Below are 12,770 nucleotides of genomic sequence, written 5' to 3' on the forward strand. Positions count from 1 at the left end.
AGTATCTGTAGAAATACATGTGTAGGCACATATACACCATACATGCAAATACATTTCAGAGGGGTACCTACACCCAAATTGCAATTACCTGTGCAGCTCTGGTTCGTACCACTACATTTCTCAGTGTCACTTCTTTTGTCTCACCATGGGTTTTCTTCACAGCATTTAAACGCTTAGCTTGTTCTTTAGCTGTGCGTTGGTGAAAGTATACAGCCAGGATTTGTGGACTTGCAAACATGTCATTATGGGGCTGGTGGACTGGGCCTGCATGCTTGGAGCTAAACTCCATTTATCTGGAGAGTAGGTGTTTAACTAACGGGCACATCAGACATGGAATAAATGCAGGGCAGCTTCTAGTGTCAGTGTTTTACAAAAACACCTGAATTAACAGGCTGAGAGAGCAAAACGCTGACTAGTTTTATATTCAGTGAACAGAAATAATAAGAAAAAGTACCATGATGAAGCGCTATCCTGGTGGATTACTGATTATTTCAAGGTTAATTTTATTCACTCTGAATGATTGCTGTATCTATCTGCAAGACTGAGGAACATGAAGTTCAAGGAACAGAGAGGATTAAGTACAAAACATAGGCTAAAACCAATCTAATTAATATCTCAAATAAGAATTTAGAGGAACTTATGTGAAAGACACCAATAAATTTATGTCACTTATCGATTACTTTCTAGCTGAATGAAAGGCTGATCATGCTTGTTAAAAGGCCTCTGGGTTAAAGGATTGTAACACTGCTGTGTGCGTTGCCTGTGTGGGCTGTGGTCTAAGGACAGCTGTGCAACAAGGAATCAGGCAAAAGTGTGGTGCAAACTGTGGTCTAGGAAATACAATGATGGAAAGAAGAGAGAGATGTGCTCTGTTAAAGGGCTCATTCTACTTCAAATGATGAAGCTCACACCAACTTCAGGCTCTTGAATTCTATAGCAGAATTATTAGACTTAACATTATGTTGTGCTCCAAGATCCCAACTAGATCAAGGTCTTACTGTACTTAACATAAGAAAAGATGTCATTTCTGCCTAGAAAGCTCTACAATGTACAGAGTTTTATAGATTAACATGTTTTTTACAGGAGGAATCACAAGTATTGGGGACTAAAAAGTATCAATTATATGTAAATCATAAAAAAAGGTAACAGAACATATCTATACATCCTGATGAGATCTTCTGTCTTCATTCTGTTTATCTCTGATTAAATTCTGGAGTTTTCTCTGTAAACATGCAAAAACTGAATTAAAATAACTTTATGAAGGCTACAAAACCAAAATTCAGGTTGACTAGGAATAATGTATGATTTTTATGCACAAGAATGCGTACTATTTTTTCATCCTGGCCTGGAGATGAGTCAAAGCTGTTTATTGAAGGAAGCTGTGGTTTGTGAGGCTGTTGTTAGAGAAACTGGCAATTGTAGTGATTTAGATAGGGTACAAGAAGATGATTTGGTGGTTACGATGCATGTATGTTATCTGGGAAATCAGATACTCTTTTACATAATGCTAGACAGTCCTCCCACACCAAGCTTTTCAAAGGCTCAAATTAATACCAAATCTTCATGCTGAATATATCTGAAAGTAGAAAGCAATTTATTCTCATTTGATTCAGCTGGAATTGTGTCATTATTTCAATAACGGACACAGTCTTTCTCACAGAAATAACATGCAATAGCAACTATGCAGGTGAGATTTCAACCAAGTAGTGCCTGAGACCTCAATTCCCTGTATAGAGACTTTGAATCCTCCTGGGTTTGCTCTAGATAGTGCCAGGTGACTGCAGCCACAGGGATGCTCATCCTCTGCAGTGCCAAGCAGAATAGCCATGGCTGAGCTGGAACAGAGCAACTCCTGCTGCTGCTGCTCCTGAGTTTACCCCAGCTTTATCCGTACACCATGAGTGAAGGAGTCCAACTCACGCTCTGATACTATGTTTTTTTCTCATAAAGGCTAGTTATTGAGCTGTCACTTGAAGTATGACCCAAGTGACATCTCTAATGACATCATCAAATTCTTTTCCAGAGACTTCAAGGAAAGATAGAGAGGAAAGGATCTGGTAATGCTGAGACCTGAAACACTTTCAAAAACAGGTAGGAAAATAAGCCTAGAAAAAGCAGTTAAAATTAGTGGAGATTAAAGGATAAATACCCTATGGGAGTTTACTCTCTGTTTCACCTTCTAATTGTTAGACCTCTTAGACCAGTCTTTCTTTTAATTTTCATAGCACTCCACTATCAGCAATAAACACCAAACTGAGATAAATTAGCAAGTTGGATTCATTACACCCTCCAAACAAATTCTCCTGGGCTTATTATGCCTTAAGGGCTTGACACTTTCCTGGCAGCCTCTTTCAAGTTACCCCTTCAACAAACACAACATAAACTTGGGTCTGCAGAGCATGAAAATTTATGTGAGAGAGCAGCTATTTTAAGAGATGGAAATTCTCAGATTCACCACAAAGGTGAAGTATCGAGTACATGATTAATTTTTCAAAAGGACTTCACAGTATAATAGTCTACTGGCATCCACGGTAAAAGATAACTGCTTCCTGCTTCAACTTTGTCTTTTTCTGCAGTGCGGTGAATGCCAGCTCCATTCCAGCACTGTCTAGCATTTCATAATATGCAGTTGCTTGTGAGTCCTGATTCAGCTTTTGCTCTTGCAGGATGCAGTGCTTCTCATTAAGCTTCTGCCCAGGCTTTCCAGAAATAATGCAAACAGCACAAATTTCCCAACAGCTGCCAGTCAAAACAGGGAGCTCTTGCAGCAACATGAACTAATCTACGCTCCTTGGCTTGCACGTAACAGAACATCTCGGGCAGGACCTTGGGTACTCATTGAGCAGAGGGAACTGCTGCTTGTGGCACACATTTTATTCAGTATGAGTAAAAGCATACTTGATTCTTGGCCAGCACTGTCTACCAATCAGACATACAACTGTTCCAGTCTGATTTTCAGAGATGCTGAGAATTTTTTTTAACTGAGTTGCTATGATGCTGTCACTTTAACTATGTAAAACACTGCATGCAGACTGTGACTTTCCTCCAAGGCATTCTGTGTGGCTTCCAAAACTCGTAAGAGGATTGCTACAATTTCTGCTCTCCTGAAGACCAGCACGGAAACTACTGCTTTGGGCCGTCTTGTCAGTTTTACTCTGGCTGGGATTTAACAGGTGTAATATGGCTGATTTTATTGACAAAAGAAATTTACTTTTCTACCGTTTTTTCCTTGGACATTTCAAGACCTAAATATTTAAAGACCTAAAACTGTTTTAGGCTATGTATTTGCCAGGTCAAAGTAACTTAAATGACTGCTTGCTCAGGGACTAGTCACTTGAATGGATGCTTTCAGTTTATATATTATATATAACTGTTGCTGGTAATATGTAAATGTTTAGGACATTTAAGGAAGCACATAGTTAATAAACAGAAAATGAAAAAAAGCTTATACACACGACCAAGGACTTTTGTAGTCTATGATGTAATAAATCTATAACAAATATCTGTGATAGGCACTCAAATATTTACGCATATATTGTACATATTGCTATCTTACCTAGGAGATGTAAAATGTCTTAAAGATGCAATAGCCTTAAAGAAATTCAGTAGAGCAAAAATACAAGTTCTCAGAAATCTACTGTATTTGTTGCACTGATGTAGGGGAATACTGTTCAGTAAAAGTTATTCTCTAAAAGACCTTGAGGAAATGGAGCAGATGGTTCCATGTCCTATACCAGTTAATTTTAAAGTGGGTTTATAAACACTCAGAAAAAGCAAAATACTATTTCCCTCAGTCTGTTATGTAAAAAAAGGTAAAAGATGTTTTTTGTTAGTATTCAAATCACAGTGCACTTATTATGGAATTCCAAAATATCAGATTGACCCTTTTTTTGCATTATAAAGATTTTCAACACAAAACTGTAGAGTGGTTCGATATGCCTTGCTATTAGGACTATTTGTAAGTTGGATTTCTGTACTGATACACCACACAGGATATGGAAAGATTCCAGTTTCGGATGAAATAAGGTAGACCCCTATATAGTCTGCACATTTGTCCATGATAGACAGTATCTGTGCTCGGCAGTACAATCTCCATAGATCATTACACCTGCCAACATTTTTAATGAAGAAAACAGTAGGAGTCCTGTGGGACCTCCTGTGCATGAGCGGATGGCTGTGCCTGCACCACAAGTACAATATGTTCTGGACACCCTGGGCTCTCTATGCTTGCACAGATTGGCCATACATCATATGTGTTTTGAGTCTGCTGTGTCCAGAAAATAGTGTATGGGGCCACCCACCTGAAAATCTGGTAGGTTACCAACAAAAATAGGATTCTGCCATCCAAGCAGTAGAATTGGCAGGTACAGGGAATAACTGTTCTAGGAATCCTTTCTAGTTCTTAAGAGGTATCCATCTGCAATATACAAGCTACAGGATCTTGGTGTCTGGTACTTATCTGCTCTAGTTAAATACTCTTTTGCTCCTTGGCTTCTACCATATTTCCAGAGGAGGAAATAGCATCCCTTTCCCTCTCATGGTTGGTGATTATTTTTCTCTCAATCTGTAGCTTTGTTATGCATCAAAGCAAGCCAAGGGCCAAAAGTGATTTGTAATCCTCAGAACATGCTGTTTTTTCTAGACATACTGCTTAGTAAGGAAATAAACTAGTAAGTGATAAAAGATGCAACATGGTGCTTACCACCCTGTTCCAGCACATTAAATGTATACAATCTGCACTTCATTCCAACTAAAAATAATGCTCAGATTAATACAGCTTTCTTTCATATATTAAATAATCATTACCACAAATTACAAAGCAGGAAAAGCGTGGTTCACAGTGTCTGTCACTCCAGAGTTCTGCATTAGTATGGATGCGGACAGTCTGATGGAGTGAATTGAGCATCTCACCCAGCAGTGAGAAGAGAGGCAGACCTCTGTGAGTGTCATCGACTCATTCTGAAGTGCAAAACTTGTTTTTCGAGTTCATATAGTTCTATTTTGAGAGGGTTCAGATTTAGACATCTTATTTATTCATTTTTTAACAAGACTCAAGAATCTACAGCTCCAACTGATGTCAGTGCCAGCCACTGAGTACCCAAAACTCAAGTCCCAAACTCGAGGACAGAAAATGAGAAGAATTGGAATTTTGAAAATCCTGGCCTCACCTTCTGTGGGCTTCTTCATTCAGAGTGGTGTCCGAATGGCCTTACCCATCTTTGCAAAGTGGCCGTAACTGAGAAACTGTTATATAAATAATTATTGCCCTATCTTGGAAATCCTGATGAGCATTTTCACTATCAATAACATTCAAATTTCACGATATAATCATCCTTGTAGAAACAGATCAAGTATGTCTTCTCATTTGGCAGCTATAGAATATTTTACAGTTTTAAGGCTGTGCACAACAGCAGTTTGGAAAGCTAAACATCACTGATCCATTTTACAAACAGAGACAACTGCACTCAAAAGAGGGATCTGCATTATACCACACAGACTGCACCAAACTCACCACTAGAATACAAGATTTCTGATACAGAATTTCCAGTACCAAACACTAAATCAGGCAGTTGTTTGTCATAGTATGCCAGCTTTATTTCTTGCTTTCCTTTGCTAAGTTAATATGAAAGGTAGTTAAAAACACATTCCTAGTATTGCCTTGCCCCTCAAGTGATTTATATTGTTACTGTTGCGATACTACTCAGTCATCAAATAAGAAAAATCACCCGATACATCACCAAGGGCAGGATCTGCTAGACTTTGTTGGAAAGGGCAAGCAAATTTGCAGCAGGTATTCTTACTACGCTTATAAACACATAATTTTGCTGCATACTGTGTAATTCTGAATCTTGATTATAGAGAAGGGGAAAAAGATCTATCATGGGTCGTGGAATTGATTGTTTTTGCAAAACTGAATCACTTAAGATTCACATGCATGTGTCAGTTGAAACAGCCCAATGGGCACTGGGTCCTAGCACATTAAAATGGCATTGTGTTGCAATGAAGCCTCAAGATACAATTCTTATTTTATTTTGTCCTAGAGCTGATTTTTAAATATGTACACGTCTCGCACACATCACTTATGGACTCTTAAGCCAACAAGAGTGTACCAGCAGGATGGTGGCTGTCCAGCAGAATCCAAGGGAGGCGGCAGTATGCCATCTGTCTTAGCCAAGTCACCACAGGACCATGGCACGCAAGCAGAGGGGAATTTTAAAAGTCCCCTCGGGTCTTTCAGTGGTCTCAAATCTAGGATAATGTAATTAAAAAGAGGTTTTCTGCTCAGGTCTCTTTGCTGAGTATCTCACTAAGCTATTCTAATTTTTCATAACTAAGGAAATATTCTGCAGTCAGGAACTGGATTTATCAAATCAGCTAATGTAAGTTTCTGGTGTTGCAGGAAAAAATATGCCTGACAGAGTCTTCACATTTTTTAAGGGGGCAGAATACCTCCCAAATTGAGGAGACTTTTATTTTACTCCCATTTCCTGCCTTCCTGTTTACAGACAGGCTTTCCCCACAATGGGCATCTAGCAATGTGGTGACTGCTTTACACAGAAAAGTTATCTGGGCTTAGAAGGACACTAGTTCACTATTCTGCCTTTGAAATGCATTTTAGCAGCCGTGAGGAAAAAGGTAGGAAGGAGAAACCTTTGGGGTTTAGTTAGTGTTTAGGGTGGGATTAGTCTGCTTTTTGCTGACCGTTGCCAAACATCAGACTTCTCCTTGGCAGTCATATATAGGTGACATGTTCCAGTGGTAAGAAACACGGGGATGAGGATCTGAACGATGCAGCTCCCCACAGACACCCCAACAACATTTGGGGCAGCACAGACCCACATCCTCCTAGCAAACGGAGATGGGCCCCAGACTCCTCACGCCCTGGGGTCCTTGGTCCCCTCAGCGCCCAGGGGCCCAAGATCCCCTCAGGACCCAGTGTCTGGGATCCTCTGGCTCCCCTCGCAGTTGGGGCAATGGGAGCCTCCACTTTCCCTCATGCTCTGCTGACGCTGGTCCCCTTCGGGGTGCAGGGGTGTCGGGATCCCCTCAGTGTGAGAGAACCCCCACACCCTTCACGCTGCTCAGCCTGGGATCCCCTGGCAGCCTTCACGTCCACGTTCCCCCCACAGCTGAGGGGCTGGGAGCCCGTCTGCTGTCACCGACGCTGACAGCCCACTCAGGCTCTCCTCATGTCCCGCGGGCTGGGAACCCCCCTCCCCTCACGCCCCGGGGAGGGGTGGCGATAACTGAAGCCCGCTCCCCACCGCCCCGCAGGACGAACCCCGCCGACCGACGCCCCGCGGTGCGGACAGCGGCGGGGAAATGCGGACCACGGCGGCTCGGGGCGGTGGCGGCGGAGGCACTTCCTGGCTGTTGGGCCTAGTTTGGGGCGGGCCGGCCGCCGGGCCTAGGCGGCGGGGAAGGGGTCGGCTGCGGCCGTGCCACGGCGGGGCGCGGAGGGGGATTTCCGGATCCGTGTCTGCCGGCGGGGCAGGGACCGGGGCAGGTCTGTCACCGCGCGGGGCTCTGCGGGACCCGGCCAGGGCTCCGAGCTCGCGGGTACGGGTTCCCCTTCCTCCCCGCCCTGTCCCTTCGTCCCCGCGGTCAGCCTCGGCTCGGTGTAACGTACTGGGCTGATATCCGGTGTGTATCCGCAGGCAGCGGCTTCCCTCTCCCTGCGCTTCGCGGTGGAAGACGCTTCCCTGGGAAGCTGAAGCGCTGGGGGGCCTGCAGCGGGGTGGATACCGGGGGGTGGGCTTGATAGCCGTGTTCCTTCAGTCTAGTTCTCAGACGGCAGTTTATCAGAGAAGAACAGAGGCTGCAGGAGTACCCGTAGTCTTCTGAGGGTTAATAAAATAGTACGGGATTATTATTGGGTTTGTGTTCACCTGGGGAAAGTAGTTGAGCTGTAAGTAGGCTGGGGTGAGAGCTCATACAGTGTGTTAGGTTTTAAAGTGTGATACCTCTTAGTAAGTGACATTCAGAGCCTGCTCACTTTAGTCAAGTAGATATAGTTTATTTCAGGTCCTGATTGATACCTGGTTAATAAATCTGATGCCAATGTATTTGCTGTGCTGCTCAGCTTTGATACTTTAAGAGTCTAAATTGTCATGTAGGAATTGTAAATAAATTTGGTATTTCTTTCTGGTGGAAGACCTGGGGCTTTTTTAGTGTTTTTGGAAGTTTAACATAATATGGAACCCTGCTTTAAAACTTCCCAGTGAAGAACAGAGTGGCATGTGTTTGGGAATGTATTTACAGATGACGGTCGCTGTTGCGTGTGATTTAGACTAGGAAAATTGGGTGGATGTGAAGGTAAATCTTCAGATGAAACAGATGTAACTGCAGTATTTACTGTGAAGCAAGTTTTCCTGTTGCTCAAGCAGCAGCTCAGCCTCAAGGGTTAACACTAGAGGCTGTTCAGTTCTTAATGGTGTGTGGGGCATGGTTGTTTAAGTTCTAATTTCTGCTTGGTTTAATAACTGCTTGGTTTAATAACTTACAACTTGAAAACCTCCTTGGTGACCTTTTCTTACAACATCTGGATATTTTGGGGAGGAATTAAGAAGTCTGATCTCTTTATTATTCCTTAACTACTACCTTGCTTCATATTTCTGGGCTGCAGCCTAACTCTTGATCTTCAAACCTGGAAGAAATTGGATATACATTTTCTGTCTTTGCAGTGGAGAGCTTCTGTAAATGCTTTCTGGCTGGGTATATTAATTTGTCACATGTTCTATCTTTTAGCCTAAAAAATTACATCTTGCAGTGTCTAGGAAGTTGACCTTTTCCAATATAGCGTTATCTTCAATAGGTTCAGTTATGTTAGGAAAGGAGCATCGTAGCTGCAGAAATGCTTTGCTTGGTGATAAGCCTGGATTAAGAAGTTACTGTCAGCTCAGTGTCTGACTGGTCCATGCCCCATGATGTAGTTCGGTGCCTCCTTAGCTCTCAGGTACAGCTGCTGTAAGATGGGCTGCTAAAATAGTTATCCCAAAAGCCACAGCAGGAAACAAAAATCTGAAAGCTCTAGAGGAAGCGTGGCAGACAAGGGTACCTTCGTAGCATGGATGGGGCCTAGTTCTGTTCCCATCATGCTGTGTGTTAGAGCTCCTGCTAAGGAATAGGTAACACCTCTTCGCTGGTCCTGTCACTTGTAAGGATTTAACTTTGTCTTTTCCTTTAAATATTATTAATCTGGTGAGAAAGCCCAGGAATCAGGAATGTTCGCGCAGTCCCAAACACAGAGCACATTTTTCCCTATACGCCATGCTCAGATTTTTTAAATCTCAAAAATATAGCTTTGGTGATACAGAACACGTGAGGCTACATTAAGATCTCACAGAAGTACACAGAGATTAAATCAGTCTTTGTTGTTTTGGCGGTAACTAATTTTTTTACAAGTGATTCAAGTGCACGGTAGGAAGGAGATCTGTTGCATAAAACTGGCAGTGTTTCTTTTTCACTGATTGTTTCGAGTGTGCGCTTGGACAAACCCCACGACACAGAATACACCCACTTATTCTTCCCTTCCCCTTTCTTTTCTGTTAGTTTCATTTAGCTTAGGTGATGTTGCTGGCAAATGCTTTCTTGTGGGGCGTGGAAGAGGGAATGCACGTGGCCAGAGTAATGAAAACTGCAGTAATGGTAGTTGTTTCAAGTTCCTGAAAGGGAAAGAAGGAACTGCTAATGCACAGGTGTATCATCAGATGGATTGTGTTTTCAAGCACACATTTTTGTCTGTGTAAAGAGAACTAGATTGATTGTCATTACTAGGTCTAGATTCTTCTCAGTTTTTAATAACAATAATCAGCACTGGGATTTGGGGGGAAACAGTGTGAAACTGGAAGTTGGAGCCCACATTCTTCTTCAAGGGAGAATAGTTTTAAATTGCGGTCTGATTTTTTTTTTTTTCTTTGTGCCTGCATGAATGCAGTAATATCTGTGAGATGCAAATGGGCTGGTTTTCCTATAATATGTGTATGACAGTGTATTACAGAGGAAGAAGTTGTCCTAATATATATATGGGCGTATTAGTTTGTGCACTGAGGTGTACCAGACCCTAAATTAGCATCAACACCAAAACTTCTTGGATAAATGTTGGATGTATGTGATAAAGAATAGTGAGGGTTTTGGTTTTTTTTTTTTGAGAAGGCTTGATAAGATCTTGTTCCTCCTTCTTCTAATCTTTATAGCTTTCTAGACTTGTTTTCCTTTTGTTTGGTAAATTTCACTGCATTTTCCCTGATATGAGGGGAAAAAAATAAAATATCAGTGTGCAGGTCTTGCATGTGAGCAGAGTTAATTCGGTAGAGTACTGAAGGCAAATTACATACTGAAACAAGCAATACTTCCCTTTGATAGGGAATGCAAGTTTCACATGCTTAGGTGGTACTAAGCAGGAGTGTGTGTTCAGAGTGGCAGGTTAGCAAGTGCAGGGTGCACTATGGCTTTCTTATTCTTAGGCAGAAGTGAGAAAAGGAAGATAAGATTTTAATTAACAGGACCTCTCTGTCTCTCCTGTCATAATGTAGGTTAGCAGGGGAGTATACAGAAAAGAGAAAAATCATTCACCTCTGAGAAGTTCCAGAAATACCTTACTAAGTTCAGTACTGAAATTCATTCCTGAAAATTAAATATATTGTTCTCATGCAATGTGAGTGTTATGAATTACTAATTTCTGTTGGCATGGTTCCTGCCAAGCCAAGTTACCGCCTAGGTCCCCATGGGTCTAGACATGATGAGACAAGACAATGAAATATGTCTCCTCTTCCAGGTAGCTTACAACCTAAGCAAGAGAGCGGTATTGGCTGGCTCTTCATAACTGAGGACAAGTACCCCATCTTAATTAAAGACAGGACAGGAGGCATTGGCAGAGAGCAGAGAAACTAATCAGAGCAAAACGGCTAAGAAAGTGATGGTTAGAACAGTCCTTTTTACATGGCTGTGAAGGGCAGAGATATATCTTACAGAAGGCAAGCACTAGTTGTGGATATTGTCTGTTTATAATGCTGGATTAACACATTGAATGACAAGCAGAGTGATAGTAGTGTAGGAGACAGGCTTTAATTCTTCTCCATTTGCATGTATAAGGAACAAAGAAAATGTTTGTTAGAAATCGGCTGAAATCTTAGTTTGAACAGGTCTGTAACTGAAAGATCTGAAAGTTGACAACATAGAGGTGTTTGAAGATGTCACTGAAATTAGTCGAGAATGGGTGTAGTGTCATGAAGGATGAAAGTTTGTAAGACTTCTCCGTGTTGTCAGGGATAGCTGAGAGTGGAGTGTGCTGTGAGAGGTGCATGGGGGCAGAGAGACAGAGAAATAATCTGTGATGTTGAAGGCAGTTTAGAAAATGAGATACAATATTAGTTGTGAGGTGCCATTATGAAGAGGTCAATGGAAAAGCTTGGGAAGAGATTCAGTGAACTGTGTGGGAGGTGCTGAACAGGAACGGGTTCAGCTCTGAACTGGCAACAAGTAATATTTGATCTCCTTTCACATGTGAGTGTGTTGAATATGGTGATAAAGTTGGAAAGCTATGAGATCAAAAAGGTTTTTTGGGTTTGGGTAAAATAGGGGAGCCTAAGTTTGTAATGTGAAAGCCTTTGTTTTTAATGTGAAGACAGGAGAATGAGATGCGAGAAAGATAAAAGAAGATGAAAGTGTGTCAAGTGGGAACCAGAGGGAACTTGGAGAACAGAGTCTTCCATATAAGAGCCATACTAGATCGGACCAATGACATAGCTAGCATATTATCCTGTATCCAGAAATGGCTATCAGAAGATGGCTATGCAAAAATAAGGACAGCATGCATATATGTGATACATTTTCTAATGTTCCCTCCCAACGTCTACCACAGGACAGAAGGAAACTGTTGAGCTACTATGTAAGAAGGGAGTGATGCAGAATCAAGAGGTTACTTAAAAAACTACTGTGACTGCAGGTAGTTGTCCAGCATTGGAAATGGCAGAATTGCAGTAGTAAAATAGTTAATTAGTTGTTATTTTACTAGTGGAAAACACTAGTAGGCTACTTCCACTCTTACTGTGTTCTCTCAACACAGAAGTTGAAACAAAAGTAGGCTTTGGGGTAGGCTCAGCAGGTACGGGTGGTGGGCAAGATGGACCAAGTGTTGAAAGAAGAGCATGGCAAAAGAAGGCTGTCATAGCTCTGCATGCTGGTGGAAGAAAGGTTGAAAACTTGGTTGGAAGCTGTTAATTGAGTGGATACAGTGACTCTAAGTTTTAAGTGTTTTATTGATAGAGATTTTAAGTAATGAAGAATTTTTCTGCATTATAGCAAATAACCTTGTCAAATAGAGCAAATAAGCCAGTAAAATTGACTGGCTTGAACAATAATACAACTCATATGGTGGTTTTCTCAGAATAAATCTTCCATGTAGATTCTGTACTTGGAAATAAAATTAAGTGGTTTGTGTCTCAAAATAATACCCATATGGCAGGGTCACTCTGAAAGAGCTGCAGATAATGAGTAGTATACACCAGATTGTTTGTAACAAGTTGCTTGGGTAAAAATTCCTAAGGCTTCCATTTAACAGAAAAAAGATGATATATGATAACATTGACCTATTTTTCTTAGAGACTTTTTCTAAGCCAGTTGGTCCATGCTTTCTTCATTCATACAGGTTAGCTAATCAAATCAGGCCGATGCTTCTGATGGAATGAGTAGACATTTTTGAAAAGTCTAGCTTTCCTTTTGTATGTGTGTCCCCCACAAAAAGAAAAATTTTGGGTTTAGGGAGAACT

General features: G+C 41.6%; 1 protein-coding gene across 2 annotated transcripts in view; it reads left to right on the top strand.

Annotated features, from left to right (window-relative positions):
- Positions 1-12,770, top strand: part of SMG1 (SMG1 nonsense mediated mRNA decay associated PI3K related kinase) — an 85,871-nt gene that overhangs the window by 12,295 nt on the left and 60,806 nt on the right. The window contains exon 1 of one of the 2 annotated variants that reach the window (XM_057418995.1): positions 7,444-7,507. The exons of the other annotated variant lie outside the window; for it this stretch is intronic. The gene's annotated coding sequence lies outside the window, so the exon portion shown is untranslated. Of the gene's footprint in view, positions 1-7,443; positions 7,508-12,770 lie in introns of those variants that run through there. 2 annotated transcript variants of the gene reach the window in all.

This window comes from Pezoporus wallicus, unplaced genomic scaffold (genome assembly GCF_028554395.1).
Source record: "Pezoporus wallicus isolate ANWC-B61680 ecotype Strahan unplaced genomic scaffold, APGP_CSIRO_Pwel_v1 contig_13942, whole genome shotgun sequence".
NCBI lineage: Eukaryota > Metazoa > Chordata > Aves > Psittaciformes > Psittacidae > Pezoporus > Pezoporus wallicus.